General features: G+C 46.7%; 1 protein-coding gene across 1 annotated transcript in view; it reads right to left on the bottom strand.

The window, feature by feature from the left end:
* ZNF598 (zinc finger protein 598, E3 ubiquitin ligase) overlaps window positions 1-17,920 on the bottom strand; it is an 824,015-nt gene that overhangs the window by 495,261 nt on the left and 310,834 nt on the right. The window lies entirely within an intron of this gene.

Raw genomic sequence — 17,920 nt, 5'->3', positions numbered from 1 at the left:
ATAATGAAGGAGCCAATGAGGGAGATTTTCCAGGCCCAGCAATCTTCAGGTCCTCAGATGCAATTTTGGCCAGCTTTTTTGCTAGCTCCGATTGGCCAGAAGGAGATGACCATTTTCTAGATCTATCTGATTTGGATGAAGGAGACTTGGTCAATTTTGAAGATCCCTGACCTTCTAACGCCTCAGTGAAGGGGGACTTCAATAAACCTCTTACTATAAGCTTGTTCTTCCTTTAAAGCAGCACTGTAGAACTAAAAGAGTGCCAAACAGAACAGGATTCTTGCAGATGCAAAGCTCCTAAACAGTATACACAAATAGTGTGCCCATCTGTGGTGAACATTTTTTGGTTGCATCTCACACACTTCTTAAACCCAGAGGGTTTGCTTTCTTTATGTTCCTTAGACATAATCAGTATGTTAAAGTCAACAACTACAAGTATAAGAAGGTGTTTAACTACTCAGCAGTCTAGTAGACAAAATCAAAGGTATAACTACACTCTAAACATACATATATATATATATATATATATATATATATATATATATATATATATATATATGTGAGAGAGAGAGGTTTACTATCATTATGTCGAGCGCACAATGCTCGACACTGCAAATGCGAACACAGATATGTAACTACTGAAAATACCGAATGCAAATGCTGCGAAATGCAAAATCCCGTCCCCTTTTTGACCCATGTTAGTACTTGTTTTTGGGTGTAGAGTGGTCAGAAATGTCGAATTCGGTGGTTTTTTTTTTTTTTTTTTTGAGACATTTGAACTGTTCGGCATTACGGGATTCGCTGATTGGTGCCGCTCATATGCAATGTCGAGCAACGTGCGCTCGACAATGATAGTAAACTATATATATATATATATATATATATATATAAAAATCAAACAATTGTATTTTTTTTTTTTTTTTTTTAAAGAAATATATATATATATAACAATTACAGCAGAAAAAGGGGAAGGGGTGGCAGTTCTCTAACTGAAACAAAGCTGTCTAGCTCAAAAGGGAGAGGGAAAGGAGAGAGATGACCCTCTAACTTAAACATGCAACAGCAGCCCTCTAACAAACGAGCTGCCGGTTTTAGTTAGGAAGAAGCAACAGGAACAATTTTCTTAACACTCTCTAAATTAAACATGTGTACAAAAAAAAGACTAACACTAAAATTTAAGCCAGGATAGGGAGTAACACAGGCCTGAAGAAAAAATGATGGCCAGAAACAAAGCAAAAGAGCAAACTCTTAAACTTAGAGAAAAATACTCAAATACTAATCGCTACCTAAATAAAACTAACTATATTAATAATGAGAAGAAAAATTGTTCAACTTAGCCAGAGCAAAAATGGAAGCACCCGATCTGCTTAGTGGCAAACGAGATCTGGGGTGCTTTACTAGAGCATGATGGGATAGGGATACAGCCACAAGCCAGTGGAAGACCTCAAGCCTTTGTATACAGCCAAGTCTGAACTGACGATTGGTTCCAAACCCAACCATTGAAGAATGAAGGTGAGATGGGACAACATCACTTCAAAGTTGTGTACTCATCATAACTAGTCAACTGTGTTGTTGATTTTCATTCTTCCTCAACACATGGGTTCAGAGCCAATCCTCAGATCCGACTCAGCCACACTCACCAATCTTGATCTTTGACTTCAGATAAAACTCCCCACCTCCTCCCTCTACCCATAATGCCTTAGTCTATCCCTATTACCTCAGATAGAGTTTGTTGCCATAAGGCCCATACAGCTAGACCGAGAAAGAAATACCGGACAGAAAAAGGAAGAGCTCAGCTTCAGAAGTGTAAGTTCTAAACACAGTCCAACAGGTTTCTCCAGAAGACTGAAGCACGAGGGATGGATAGGAGGGAAGTTGAGAAAGAATGAAAATGGACAACACTGATGACTAGTTATGGTGAGTACACAATGTAAATCTGATGTTGTTCTTTTCATTCTTCCTCAACACATGCGACAGAGTGCCGAGGTACTCTGATCTTGGGTGGTGCTCATGGAAGGATATTCTGAAGTATTGCTGAACCAAAGGCATCTCTGTTCCTAGTTATAATATCCAATTTGTAATAAGTAATAGAAGTATGAGCAATGGACCATGTGGCTGCTGCACAAATATCATCAATAGACATTCTTGACCAAAAAGCAGATGAAGCCATTGATCTGGTTGAAAGAGCTTTGGGGGGTTTTCGTAGGGGAATGCCTTCTTGAGAATAGATCCAAGAAATACAGTCTGTAATCCATTTGGCTAAAGTGACTTCAGAAGCTGGAAACCCAAGTCTTATTGGTGAAAAGGAAATACAGTTGATCTGATTTTTCTGATTCGTTTTGTCCTGTGAAGATAAAAACGTAATTGTCTGTGTACATCCAAGACATGAAGCATGTACTCTCCTTTATTGGAAAAAGTTAGGTAAATGAATGGATTGATTAATGTTATTTTAGAGGCTACTTAAGGTAAAAACAAAGGACTTGTCCATAAGGTAACCCTCTCTTTATGGAAAAATGTACGAGGTCTTTGAGGAAAGCCTGGAGTTCAGATATCATCTTTGCAGAAGTAATGGCTACTAACATCATTTTCCAAGAAAGGAATTTTAGATCAGTTTTAGCTGAAGGTTCAAAAGGTTTTTGAGTTAAACCTTGAAGCACAGCGGTCAGATCCCATGGAGGTGAAGGATCCTTTACTGTGGTCTGAGAAGAAAAATGCCTTTTAGAAATGCTCTGCCTAGTTTGGAAGAAACCAAGGAATAATCTCAGTCTCCTGTGTGAAAATTAGAGATAGCTGCTAAAAAGAAGTTGTGTACTCTCCATAACGTTCCATCTGAGTAGGTAACTTCATTTGTCAGCAACCTGTGGGTATCGGATCCGACCCGGATCCGGGCCGGCAGCTTTCCAAGCTAGAGATCAAAGCTCCAAGCTCCTCCCCCTTACCCATAATACCCTGCTACCTCCCTCCAGTCCTCAGATAGAGTTTGCTCAATTATCAGACAGCACCAAAACAAGCAAAACCTGAACATCCTAACCGGATACCTACCAGGAGTGAATCACTTAATTATTCAGGTAATAAACTACAGGTTAGGGGGACGGGGGGGGGGGGTGGTTGCTGACAAATGAAGTTACCTACTCAGATGGAACGTTATGGTGAGTACATAACTTCTTTATCTGAAGTAGTTAACTTCATTTGATCAGCAACCTGTGGGACAGAGTCCCCAGCTACCAAAACACTTGGGAGGTCCTCAAGGAAGAATATTCCGGAGCACTGCAGAGCCAAAGGCTGCCCTCCCTCTGGATATCAGATCGAATTTATAATGCGAAATAAAGGTATGAGAGGAAGCCCAATTAGCCACAGAACAAATGTCATCCAAGGGTACACTTGACCAAAAGGCAGCAGAGGTAGCCATAGAATGGGTAGAATGAGCACGAACCCCCACGGGCTCAGGCCGACTAGAAATTTTGCACGTGAGCAAAATGCAGTGAGATATCCACCTAGCTAGAGTCACCTTCGTTACTGGTTTACTGAAGGATGGCTTAGCAAAGGAAACAAAGAGCTGCTCCGACTTACGAGAGGCAGCTGTTCTGTGCAAATAAAAGCGCAACTGTCTATGCACATCTAATGAATGGAGTCTGTACTCTCCTTTGTTCTGGTAGTTAGGGATGAAAACAGGCAGATTAATGGATTGGTTGATGTTAGCCTCGGAAGCCACTTTAGGTAAAAAGGAGGGATTAGTCCTGAGGGATACTCTGTCCTTATGGAAGACAAGAAACAGAGGTTTAGTACAAAGGGCCTGAAGCTCCGATACCCTTCTAGCTGAGGTAATAGCAATCAAGAAGGCAGTTTTCCAAGACAAATACTTTAAGTCAACCGAAGCTGCAGGCTCAAAGGGGGGGTCCAGTAAGAGCCTGGAGGACTAAGGTTAGATCCCACGGAGGAACCGCATTCTTGACAGGAGGTCTTAAAAGAAAAGTGACCTTCAAGAAGGTCTTACAGATCTTAGAGGAAGCTAAGGGACCAAGACTGTCTCTGATGTGGAAGTGGGAAATGGCCGCCATTTGAACCTTCACAGTTGAAGAACTGGCCCCCTGATGAAAAATATGGGATAAGAACTCAAGTACTGCTGGAATGGGAGCCGCAAAGGGGTCCAAATTCCTATTACCGGCCCAGATAGAAAAACATTTCCATTTATTGTTGTAGACTTTCCTGGTAGAAGGCTTATGTGCCGCCACCAGGATGGATTTAACTGCGGACGAGATGCCGAGAGTCCTAGCCACTAACGGAACTGGATCAACCAAGCGGAAAGCTTGAGGTCATCCTGGTTCGGAGTTTTCAATCCCGAAGGATGAGAAATCAGATCCGGAATGGGATCTAAGATCCAAGGAGGAGCTATGAGATGAGACTGCAGGTATGGGAACCAGGTTTGACGAGGCCAGAATGGGGCTATGAGGACAACCTTGCTCCCCAACAGACTAGCTTTCATTAACGGGAGAGGAGGATAAGCATAAAGAAGACCAGATGGCCAAGCATGAACTAGAGCGCCTCTGGGGCTCTCCCCCGGTGGAGGGATTAGAGCGAAAAACTCGCTGCACTTAGCGTTCGACAGCGATGCGAACAGATCGCAGCAAGGTTGACCCCATTTGAGGAAGATCTGTTTCACTACCAAGGGGTTCAGAGACCACTCGTAAGGTGAGAGGATAGTTCGACTCAGCTTGTCCGCTAAAATGTTGGACCGACCCGGGATGTGCGTTGCTAGCAGAAAAAGGTTGGTGGATATCGCCCACTCCCAAACTCTCATGGCCTCTCAGCAAAGTGGGTAAGACCTGGTCCAACCCCCCCTGTTTGTTGAAGTACCAGACCACTGACATGTTGTCTGTCTGAATTGAAATAGTCCCTACAGGAAGAAGGGCATGGAGAGCTTGCAACACTAGAAGCACTGCCCTCATCTCCAGAACATTTGATATGCAGAACGGTCTCTGTTGGAGTCCACGTGCCTTGGACGGTTCTGCCCATGCAATGCCCCCGCAACCTAGGCGAGAAGCGTCCGTGGTCACCGTGGCTTGGGATAGAGGCATCAAAAAGGGCCACCCTTCCCGAAGCTCTCTGGAATGGAGCCACCAAAGCAGAGATTCCCTGCAAACCCTGCTGAGGGGAATCGGGGAGTACAACGGATGTCGAAGGATGGACCACTGGACCTGCAAGGTCCATTGAAAAACCCTCATATTCAAGAGGGCTAGGGGTGAAAGGTTGATAGCCGGCGCCATAGACCCTAGAGCCCTCAGGACTAATTCCGCTGGTGGGGCTGGAGACTGCAGGAGAGCAAAGACATGGAGAGTTAGGTTGCGGAGTCTGTCCGATGTCAAGAAGGCCTTGGACTTAAGCGTGTCTATTCTGGCCCCTATGAAGTCCAGGACCTGAGCAGGATGAAGGGACGATTTTTTGTAATTTATAGTGATCCCCAATTGGTAGGCCAAATGCATGAAATAATCCCTGGCCGAGCACAGTAAATGCCTGGTGGGAGCGGCGAGGAGCCAGTCGTCCAGGTAAGGAAAGACCTGTATTCCCTGAAGCCTCAGGAGGGCCGCTACAACTGCCATGACCTTGGTGAACACCCTGGAACACCCTGGGAGCTGTGGTGAGGCCAGAAGGGAGGACCCTGAACTGATAATGACTGGCCCCCAACCGAAAGCAGAGAAACCTCCTGGATCGCCTGTTCATTAGAATGTGATAGTACGCATCCTTGAGGTCTATGGAGCACATCCAGTCATTCTCCTGCAGAAGCGGGAGAATAGATTGAATGGTGACCATCCGGAATTTCTCCTTGGCAATGGACAGGTTCAATGTAGACAGGTCGAGAATTGGCCTTAAGTCCCCCATCTTTTTTGGCACCAAAAAGAACCTGGAGTAATTGCATGATCCGGACTGGCCTGGGGGGACGTGCTGGATGGCTCTTTTTCTTAGCAGCTCTTTTATCTCTAAAGCGGCCGCCTCCCTCTGATTGGGTGGGACATCGGGGAGGTGCCCCAACTGAGGGGGAGGATTCACGAAGGGAATAGAGTAACCTCTGGATATTATTCGGAGCATCCAGCGATCTGTCGTGATGGACTCCCAATATGCTAGGTGTTCCAAGAAATGCCCGCCGACTGCCTGCAGAGAGGAGCAGTCGGGCAACCCCTCAGGGTTACTGCACGGGTCAGTCAGAAGAGTTTTCCCTCGACCTGAAATTCTTTGCCCCCCCCCCCTCTGCCTCCGGGCCAGCGTCCGCTTTGTCCTCCCCTGCCGCTGAAGGACGAAGGGTCCGGAGCAAAATGGGATTGTTGAGATTTCCGGAACCACATCTTCTTTTGTCCTCTCTGGTTCCTAGAAAAGGACCTTTGAGGAGCCAAGAAGCGGATTCCGATGGCAGACGTCTTCCCGTCTTTCTCGCTCTGGAGTAGTGTATCGCGGATGGTCTTGCCAAACAACGTAGAACCGTCAAAGGGAGCGTTCGCAAAGGACGCCTTGAAGGGTTCCGTAAAATCACAAAGACGGAGCCAGGCATGACGCCGCAGGGCGATGCATGCTCCGCTGGCTCTAGCCGCCCCCACTCCGTGGCATGGGAGAGAAACCACACAGAAGTGTTGGATACCGACTTTAGAGTGGCCATTCGTGCCGAGAAGGTTCATTTGTCCTCTGCTGTCATGGACTCCGGGGGGTGACCCAGCATATTCTTTGATTAGATCTCGCTGTAGGCGAATCACATGTGCCTAGTAGTTCAGCGTCCTTACGGAGAAGGTGGCCGAAGCGAACATCCGCTTTCCAATGTGGTCCATCGTCCGAAACTCCTTGTCTGGAGGATGTACCGAGGAACTATCGTGTACCAGTTCCTTCTTGGTGGCAGCCGCCACCACCATGGCATCTACTAGGGAACCTTTGCTCCACGCCGTCCTGTCGGCGAACTAAGAATCTTATCTGGTCTCCTGGGGATCGGCTCTACAGTGTCCGGCTCCTTCCATGCCTTGGTAGTTATATCTACCAGGGGGTCGGCCGGAGGGGACACCCAAGAGGTAGCTGGGCCTACGTCAAACGCCTCCAGAAACACAGACTCATCCAAGGAAGGTTTTTGGGCTGACCGCCTCCCTCTAATGCGCAGCATCTCCATGATGTCTCCAAAGGAGACGTTCTCGGGGGGGGTGACCTGAGGGAACCTTCCCCTTCCTCCAAGTCAGTGTCTTCCGTGAGGGACTCTGGGGAGTCCAAGTGCCTCCTTTCACACATTTGTTTGTGAGGAACCTCTTCGGGGGGGGGGGCTGTCCGAGGAGGGCTCACCAACCAGGTCCTGTTCCTCTAGGGGAACCATCTGGGACGTAGACGCAGGCTGTTCCTGGGGACGGATGATGGAAGACAGGCCCGTCTGTGAGGGAATGGCGGGTGGATCCATAGCACGAGCCTGGGGCCTCGAATCCCTCGAGAGGACTCTCTCCACGATGTTGAAGGCTGAAGGTGAACTGCTCTCCCTAGGATCCGCGCGCAGCCCCCTCGGATCAGACGTGTGGATCGGCGCCGAAGCGATCGGACCCGAAAGAGAAGTGTGCTACGACCGCATCGGAGCTGAAGACTCACTCACCCCTCCGGATCCCAGGTTCAGCTCACAGCCCAGAGAGCTCGGATCTGAAAAAGGACCCGACAAACTCGAGAATACAGCCGGCGAAGTAGCGATTATCATCAGCGCCGACTCCCCGGCTCCGACGCTACCCAGATCCGACGGCTCCGAAACCAGATAATGGATCGGAGAAGGAGCAATGGGGGCAAAGAAAGGGGCCGAGCTCCCCCCTGGAGGGGGCGGGGCAAGAGCACTCCCATCTGCATCTGGGCCTGAAGGAAGCGACACATCATCCGGTCCATGTCCGCGTCCGAAAGGCTCCTCGTTCATCTAGAAGCCGCCGAGGCTGGCCGGGAAGGCCGCCTCGACGACCTCGAAGGTGATCGGGTCTCCTCCTCCGGCTCTGGAGAGAAACGTGGAGAATGGAGCCGAGAGGGAGAAGACCCGGAGACCCAAGGGAGAACAGAGCTGTTTAGCCGGCAGGGCCGAGGGGACAGAATCGGCCCGCCGCTTATGGCTCCTATGCCTCTCCTTGTCTCTTTCCTTCTCTCTAGCTCACCTATCTTTCTTTCTGGAGTCCCTCTCTCCCTGGGACACAGTGGGAGCTTGAGTCCCGGCCAGGGGAGCAGGAACAGTTGGCTGAACAGCCGCAGCCATGGCTGGTGCCACTGAGGAAGAGAAGGAAGCAGCAGAATCCGCGGGCAAAAGGCTTGCAAGATTTAACCTGGTCCTCCTGTCTTTCAAAGCCCGGGGGTTAAAGGCGGCACAGATCTGGCAGCCTGATAAATGAGCCACCCCCACTGGGTGTGGCCATCGGCTGGGGACAGCTTATGGCCACACTCAGAGCATTTAGAAAATATGGCCTTAGGGCCTTCAGCCATGACAACTCACACACACACCCTCACACACAGATAAGGGGAAGGGAAAAGTTAAGACTGACTACTAAAACAATTTAAGCTAACTAAACTAAGGGTCGATTATTAATGCGCACACACACACACACACACACACACACACACACACACAATTTAGTTTGAGAAAAATAGAGCCAAAACCCTATTAAACCACTCACAAAATCGCCAGGAGCTCATTACTCGTGCCTTCAAGAAGCTACGGCAAACGAGATCTGAGGACTGGAGGGAGGTAGCAGGGTATTATGGGTAAGGGGGAGGAGCTTGGATCTCTAGCTTGGAAAGCTGCCGGGTCGGATCCCATACCCACAGGTTGCTGATCAAATGAAGTTAACTACTTCAGATCTGCAGTTTAATGGTAGAAAAACTACCTCCTTCTTTAAAATGGATTTAAAAAAATTCAAGTACTTTATAAATTGGTGCAGAAGAGGGATCAAGTGCATTTTTAAGGCACAAAGGAAGAATCTTTTCCACTTGCTATTATAAACTTTCTTAGTAGAATATTTTTGCAAGGACAAAATGATGGTATGTACAGGAGAGGAAAGCCTGGGCTGTCTAGCCATTACTGGAAGTGGAGAAGCCATGTAGTTATTTTGAGTGCCTGGATACTGGGATGTTGGATTCCTGATGGGTAAGAGAGGTGGATCTGGAGACTGCTCCAGTATCCACGGAGGATAATGTAGGCAAGACCTTAGATAGGGGAACCATACTTGTTGAGGCCAGAAGGGGACAATGAGGATGACTTGAGCTCTTTAGCCAGCTTGCTTTCTGCAGAAATTTGAGGATGAAAGGAAGAGGGGACTAGGCAGAAAGAAAACCGGAGGGCCAAACATGGACTACAACATCTCTCGGCTATTCCCCCTGAGAGAGGACAACAGCAAGGTAACTGCTGCACTTGCTGTTGTAGGGGGGACACTAAGGTTACAGCAAGGGTTGACCACAATGATGGAAAATCCTTTCTGCCACTGACAGAGACCACTCGTGAGGCATCAGAATGGATCTGCTTAACCTATCCGCTAACACATTGGGTTTTTACCAATATGTGCAATGCAACTAGAAAGCGGTCTGAGAAGATCGTCCATTCCCACACTCTTATGGCCTTCCTGCAGAGGGGATAAAAATCGAGTTCCTCTTTGTCTGTTCATGTACCAGACCAGACATGTTGTTGGTCCGAATCACAAAAGTCCGTAGAGGAAGAGCATCTTTAAAGGCCTGCAACACTAATAGGTCTGCTGTCATCTCTAGCACATTAATATGCAGATTGGTATCTTGGGGGCACCACATGTCTTGGACGGTCCTTCCCAGGAAATGCCCCCCCCCCCATCAGATGGGATATGTCCGTAATCACTGTGGCCATTGCGGACTAGTAAAACAAAATGTCAACCTAAATTAATGTCATCTGACTGGCTTCACCAGTGGATGTATCGTTTGCAAACTGCAGTAAGTTTGACTGGAAAAGATAGGGACTGTCAAAGAATTGACCACTGAACACTTAGAGTCCATTGAAGGGGACACAAAGAATTGTTCCAAGGGAAGCAATACAATGGCTGCTGCCATGGATCCTAGTGCTTGAAGCACTGTTTTGGCTGGGGGAGATGGATGGGCGATAAGCAAATGAACCTGATTCCTGAAGGTGGTTATACGATAAAGTGGTAGCTATGCTGTTTGTGGTGTTGTATTCAGAGGTGCACCAGTGAACTCCAAGCTCTGAATTGGCGTCACTTTTGATTTGGCATAATTTATTGTTATTCCCAATAACTGACAAATCTGGAGAAAAAAGTCCCTCGACTGTTGTAGAAAATGCCTGGAGGGGGTGGTAAGCCATCAGTTGTCCAGATATGGAAAAACTCTATATCCTTCAAGTCTCAGATGAGCAGCCAGCACTGGCAGGCATTTGGTAAACACCCTGGGGGTTGTGATGGATCCAAAGGGCAGGGTCTGAATTGGTAAGGACTGGTTTCCAGCAGAAAGTTTATATGTCTTCTGGATCTCCTGTCTATTTTGATATGACAGTATGCATCTTGAAGATTTTTGAAGCACATCCAATCTTCCTTGCAAAGAAATAGCAGAATGGACTTCAAATTCTTTACATATTGGTTCAAACTGCTGAGGTCCAAAATTGGTCAGAGGTCCCCTGTCTTTTTGGGCACTAAAAAGAAGCACAAGTAAGTTCCAAATCTTATCTGGTCTGGTGGGATATTTTGGATGACTCTTGGCTATCTGCTTTTGAATTTCTTGTGAAGCTCCTTTCCTTGGACTGGGTAGAACTTCAGGAAGTGAAAACGAAGTTGGAAAAATGGAAAGGAATAACCTCTGGACATGATTTTTAGCACCCAAGAACCTTCGGTTATGTTTGCCCATGCATCTGGGTGCAGGGACAATCAGCCCAGACTGCCTCCAGAGTTGGAGAGTTGGGCAGCACTTCAGAAGCACTGGGAGGGAACAGTCTGGAAATGAATGCCGAAAACCCTGGTTCTGCGGGCCTCCTCTGCCTCTAGGGTGACATCTCCCATAAGAACTTCCTCATCTGCCACTGCAGTTGTCATTCCCATGTAGATTTTGGAAAGGACCCTGAGATTTATGGAAACGTATCTTCTTACCACCTCTCTGATTCCTGGAGAAGGATCAGTGAGGGTCACAAAATTTGATCCACACAGCAGACCTTATATTCCCCTTCTTGTTCACTAGCGTTAAGAGTCTCTTTTACTGATGGCCCAAATTGTGCCATCGAAGAGGGTGTTGACAAAGGATGTCTTAAAGGGCTTCACAAAGTCACATAGCCACATCCAGGCATGTCTTCTTATGGCAATGCCTGAACCAGACGCTCGTGAGATGCAATCAGCTGTGTGAGAAATTAACCTCATTGAAGCATTTGAAATAGACGAGAGTGGCCAGTTGAAAAGAGGTTCTTTTTAAATCCTCTACAGACACAGACTCCGACAGAGGTCTTGAAAGTTCCTTGGTCAAATTCCTCTGAAGCCTCGTGAAGTGTGCCAGGTAATTACAAGACCTCAGAGCGATGGTTGCTGAGGCAGAGGGTTGTTTCCCGAATTTGTCTGGCTCCGTAGACTCCCTGTTTGGTAGATCGACAGAAGAGCTCTGTTCTGCTAGCTCTTTCTTAGTGGCTGCCACTGCACCATAGCATCTACTGGGACTCCTTTGCTCCAGTGAGGTCTGTCTTTGGGAGGGCCTAGAAATTTGTCAGGTCTCTTTGGGATAGGTTCAACAGCATCCTGCTCCTTCCAAGCACTGTGGGAAGCTAAATCAATGAGTTCATCCATCGAGGGGATAACCCAAGATATAGATGGGCCAGAACCAAAAGATTTCAAAAATGTACATTATTTTGCAGAGGGGGTTTTGAAGACCAACCACCTTTGTGTACAATAACTCACAATAACTAGTAAAAATTAGCTTGAGAGAAGAAAAGTACAGTTTTGTACCTACCATAAATGTAGATGTTAGAGTGTACACCCTGCTGCAGTCATCACACTTGGGTTATCCTGTCATCAGGCGGTCCCACAGTCGTCTGGAATTCCAAAGTCTTGGTCCGGCGTCCGTTGCTGTCGCTTCTTCCCTGACGTCAGTGCGCCAGGGGTATATATAATGCAACCAACGCCATTTTCTTCAGTTTTTCTTGCCCCAGATATCAAGTGCCCCCAAAAAGGTGGACAGTAATTAGTACCAAATTGAGTAAACTTGCACAAACACAAAATCCCTTCAGCTATAAGCAAATACATCAGGAAGGTATTGAAGAGATTTAGCCAGTAGGTGAGAGGGGATGGAGGGAGGGTAACCTGGACTGCAGCAGGGTGTACACTCGAACATCTACATTTATGGTAGATACAAAACTGTACTATGTTCATCATGTTACCCTGCTGCAGTCATCACACTTGGGTTGAATCCCAAAGCTAAGGATGGGTGGAGGTATCAGAGGGTTAGAGGAGGCTAGGAGGCCCTGCAGAACTGCAGTGGTGAAGCCCACCCTGGTCTTTATGGTAAGTCATAGTGTTTGGTAAAGGTGTGAACTGAACTCCAAGTTGCAGCTTCCAAAATCTCCTTGGTTGGAACCCCCCTGAGAAAGACTGTAGAAGTATCTGTTGCCCTGGTAGAGTGGGGCCTAATGGTAGCAGGAACTGGTTTTCCATGATGGGTATAGCAAAAACGTATGCAATGACCTATCCATTTGGAAATGGTTTGCTTTGATATAGCCTTCCCTTGAGAAGCTGTAGCATACGATACAAAGAGCTGGTCAGATATTCTGAAAGCCTTAGTTTTGTCCAAGTAGTAACGAAGTTGCCTGTGAATGTCCAAGGAATGCAGGAGTCTCTCACCTTTGTTTTGTGGATTTGGGAAGAAGGTGGGTAAGTGGATGGTTTGATTTAAAGCCACACTGGAAACCACCTTAGGCATAAAGGAAGGATTAGTTTGTACAGAAACTCTGTCTTGATGAAAAATGAGGAAAGGTTCCACTGCCATTAGTGCCTGTAGCTCTGAGACCCTTCTAGCTGAAGTTATGAAGTTATTTCTAGCAGCAGGGCAGTCTTCCATGATAGGAACTGAAGATCTGCAGAGAAAGCTGGTTCAAAGGGAGGTAGCGTTAGTTTTTCCAGAACAAAATTGAGGTCTCATGTTGGTGTAGGTGCTCTCCTGGGTGGTCTAATGTTTTTTGCCCCTCTGAGGAACTGCCTTAGAAGTGGATGCGAAAATAAGGGTGGATCCGTGTTGTAGTGGGCCGAAATAGCTGAAGCATGGATTTTAATGGAGGAGAAAGAAAGTCCTTTGTGCAACATCTCGGTTAAATACTGTAGAATGTGAGGCATGTGAGGCTGAATTGTGTCTTGGCCTTTAGACTGGTTCCAGGCACAAAACCTTTTCCATTTGTCCGAATAAGCCTTCCTGGTGCTTGGCCTTCTAGCTTCCAGAATAACATCCATAACTGCTTGGGAAAGAGGAGCTAGCTGGATGCTTAGTTGATTTGCCATGCAGCCAGATTTAAGGTTTTGAGCTGGCTGTGAAGAATCTGATTGTTTTGTTGTGCGAGTAAATGGGGAATTTGTGGTAATATTCATGGTGGGCCGTGGGCCATATTCCTCAATAGCGGGTACCAGTGCTGGCGTGGCCAGTCTGGGGCTATGAGAATCAGTCGTGGTCTCTCCTTTTTGACTTTCAGAAGTACCTTTGTGAGGAGAGGTAATGGAGGGAAGGCATATACGGTCAGGTTTTTCCAACTGAAAGAAAGTGCATCCACTTTCCACGCTTGATGGTTAAGTGTCCTTGTACATAATTTTGTTAGTTGATAGTTGTGAGTGCTGGCAAACAGGTCTATGTCTGGAAGGCCCCATTTTTGAGTTATCATTGTAAATACTTGTGGATCTAGTTTCCACTCGTGGGGATCCATGATGTTTCTGCTGAGGTTGTCTGCCAATGTAGTCTTCTGTACTGGCAGGAATTGAGCTTGTAACTGAACTTGGTAAGCCAGAGCTGTGTTCCATAAGGTCATTGCTTACCTGCACAAAGGGTAGGAGTGAATACCCCCTTGTTTATGTACCACATTACTGTGGCGTTGTCCAGCTTTATTGTCAGTTGTCCTGGATGTAATAGATCCTTGAAGGCTATCAGAACTTTCTGTACAGCTAGCATCTCTTTTTGATTGATGTGCAGATTCCTTTAATCTGCAGTCCATACGCCTTGAACGCACTGTCCTGCCATGTGAGCCCCCCAGGCGTAATCTGATGCATCTGTTGTGATAGTTTGCCTGGCTGGGGGCAAGGTGAAAGGCTGACTCTTGTTGAGGTGACATGCCTGTGACCGCCACAGAAACTCCTGTTGTAGGCAGGGAATGAGAGATATTGTGTCCAAGCTGTGGCTGTGTTGAGACCATACGCTTTTTAGGTACCACCGTAATTTCTTCATATGCAGCTTTGCAAATGGTATTAGTAGTATGCAAGATGCCATGAAGCCCAAGGCCTGCAGAATTTTTCTTGCAGTTAATTGGGCCTTTGTTGCCACTGTTTTGAAATATTGAGTCAGTTGTAGTTGTTTGTCTGGCATCAGATAAGCCTTCTGGGCCGTTGTATTCAAGCTGGCACCCAGGAATGTCATATTTTGTGAGGGTACTAGTTTTAACTTCTTTTCGTTTACTGTGTACCCCAGGCAATTTAGTAGATGTTTTACAAAAGCCAGATGATGTAATAGAATGTCCTTGCTTTCTGCTTGGATGAGGCAGTCGTCCAGGTATGGGTATATTTGAATTTCTCTTTGTCTGCAGTACGCAATTACTGGTGCCAGGCATTTTGTGAAGACTCTGGGTGCAGTAGATAAGCCAAAGGACAGTGCAGAGAATTGGTAATGGGTTGAACCTGCAATGAAACGGAGGTATCTTCTGCAACTTTGTCTGATAGGGACATGCAGGTATGCCTCCTTGAGGTCCAACGTTACTAGCCATGCTTCCTTGCCCAACATGGGAAGAAGCTGCTGTAGTGTTACCATCTTGAATTTGGGTACTTGTAAGTGTTTAGAATTGAAAGGTCCAGAATTGGTCTCCAGGCATTGTCCTTTCTGGGCACTAGAAAGAGCCTTGAGTAAAATCCTTGACCTTGCTCTTGAGTAGGTACCAGCTGAATGGCTCTCATGTCCATGAGAGCTGTAATTTGTTTTTGTGCCTCTGCCCATTGATTTTGTGGCAGGATTGGCATTCCTCTTTTCATTGGCAAGGTGTGAAAATGGAATCTGTATCCTCGTAAAATTATGTCTAGGACCCATTTGTCCTTTGTGACAATGTGCCAGTTGTCTGAAAAAAGTGCGAGTTTTCCTCCCAAGGGGGCTGCCAAGAGAGAGTTGCTTGGCCAGATGAGGTGCAAGTCATTGAGTTTGCCTTCTGGTAGATTGGGACCTGTCTTCTCCTCCCTTCTGTGTTGTAGTGCCCCATTGGCGAGGTTTGTACTGGGCTTGTGGTTGTCCTCTGCCCCTTGGGCATCTGTATTTGCCCCTCTGTGGTCCGTCTGTAGCTGGAAAGGACCAATTTTTTGTTGGCCAGTTTATGCTGAAGCAAGGGGGCTGTACCTGTAGGAAATCTTTGACTGTCTGCATAGATTTTGCCTTATCCTCCATTTTCTTTAAGACTTCATCTGCTTTAACTCCAAAAAGAACATCCTGCTATAAGGGAGCATCTAGAAGTTTTGCTTTAACATGATCAGGTAGAGTTTGCTCCTTTAACCAAGCATGCCTACGTATAACAGACCCAGTGACAGCTGCTCTGCAGGAGGCCTCCAAAGAATCAAACCCACATTGTAAGGTATGCTTGCCCGCCTGTTCAGTGGCATGCAAGAGATCCTGCATTTCTTTCAATTCAGATTGTTGAGGGAGAGTGGTCATTTTTTGCTTTAACTGAGAGATTAGAAATTGCTGATACTTAAGCATGTGAAACTGGCAATTTAGTGCCCTCATAGCTAGAGTGGCAAAGGTGTAAACCTTTTTCCCCCACCTGTCTAATGCTCTAGAATCCCTCTCAGAAGGTACAGGATTTTTAACCATAGAAGCCTTAGCCCCCTTGGGACCCTGGGAGATTGTCTCTGGGTCAGCAACAGGGCTTTTGTAAAGAAATTTGTGGGAATCAGGCACTCTATAATATCTGTCAGGCTTAGCCGGAGCAGGAGGTAGAGAATCAGGGTTAAAACTGGATTCTAAGTAAACATCATCCACAATGTCTAAAACTGGTGGAATGGCAAGTGGTCTGTGTTGGGGGGAGTAAAATAAACTCTCTGAGCCTTTTCTTCGAGTCAGAGTAGACCTGACCCTCCCAGTGAAAATGTTCCCTTCATAGTGTGTAAAGTTTCCCCAAAGGAGTAGTCTTCAGGAGGAGAAGCTGAGGGAATGGAATCCTCAGCATCAGAATCTTCATAAGGGGAGAAGGAGTAATCTTGGTCCTCAGAGGAGTCTGAAGAAATGGACACTTGTTCAGAGGATGCATAATCTTCCTCTTGTCTAGGCCTTTTGTCAGGAGGGGGCCGGGAACCCCTGATTAAAGTGATCAAATCTTCAGCCATTTTGAGCATCTGTTTCTTAGGCATGGGGCCTTGAATAGGGGACTGAAGTGCAGTCCGTTTTAATAGGAGTCTTCGTTTTAGAGTACGATTTAATGGTGAGCGTCGGTCTGAAAACGCCTTCAGAAACAGATGGCGTTTCTGCAGCACCGACATCTTTTTCAGCAATGTCGTCGGTAGGGCCTGAACTAAATGGCTGCGTCGGCCTGGTACATTCAGTCAAAAAATATGAAGCGGTTCCAGATCTGCTGTAGTCAGGGGCTGCATCGGAGCCTCACTGAGGACTGGAGAATCGGAGACCGGACCAGCTGAGGCCTCGGAATCTGGCTTAGGCCTGGGCTGTCTGTCCTTATCCTTTCGTTTTTTGTGCACGCCGGTAGTCGGTTGCTCTGACGGCATGGTGTAGTTAAATTTCCTACCGAACTAGTGTCGTGCGAAATCAAAGCGTCTTTTAATAGTACGTTTATTAAAGCTAGCACAAAAACGACAACTAGTGACGTCGTGGTCTGGGCCTAGGCAAGGTATGCAATGAGAATGAAAATCCTTATGAAGTATTTGCTTCCCACAAGAAATACAATAGTTAACTTTTTCTGACATCGGTCTGAAGCAAGAAAAGTTTCCCCAACGGGGTACTTAGCTTTATAGAAGACTTCGGTCTGAAATTCGAATTCGAAAATCTCAGTAGTTGGCCGACCGGCACTTGCCAACTGCTTCTGCTTCGGGCACCGCGCGGCAAGAAAGACTGAAGAAAATGGCGTTGGTTGCATTATATATACCCCTGGCGCACTGACGTCAGGGAAGAAGCGACAGCAACCGACGCCGGACCAAGACTTTGGAATTCCAGCCGACTGCGGGACCACCTGACGACAGGATAACCCAAGTGTGAGGACTGCAGCAGGGTAACACGATGAACATCTGCATCTAGGCACAATGATTGCAAAAGAGACCTGGGGTAATGGAGATGGACTAAGGCATTATGGGTAGAGGGAGGAGCTTGAGAGTTAGACCCAAAGTCTAGAGTATGCAGCAGAGTCTGATCAAAGAATTGGATCCAATCCCATGTGCTGAGGAAGAATTAAATATCATCAGATTACAGGATTTATTAACAGCAAGGACCGAGATCCAAACTGGGAAAGCAGCAAAAAAAAAAAAATAGGGTGGGCTTAGGGTCATGTATACTTATGTCACAGGACCATTATATCACACCGAGTTTTGGTACTGGAAAAACTTCCTTAAACAAAGAATCTCACAGCAAAAGCTTGAATTTTTCCTGACAGCAAAAAACACCTAATCAAGGACCCACCAATGAGGCTCATCAATGTTATTTATAAGGGGAACGTTTTTGAGGGGGGAAAAAGCATTAATTCTATGGCACCCACTAAGGG

The sequence above is a fragment of the Protopterus annectens genome, chromosome 12.part0 (assembly GCF_019279795.1).
Source record: "Protopterus annectens isolate FY-2018-M chromosome 12.part0, PAN1.0, whole genome shotgun sequence".
Classification (NCBI taxonomy): Eukaryota; Metazoa; Chordata; order Ceratodontiformes; family Protopteridae; genus Protopterus; species Protopterus annectens.
Note: the sequence above shows the minus strand (reverse complement) of the source record. Positions and strands in the feature narration are given on the sequence as shown.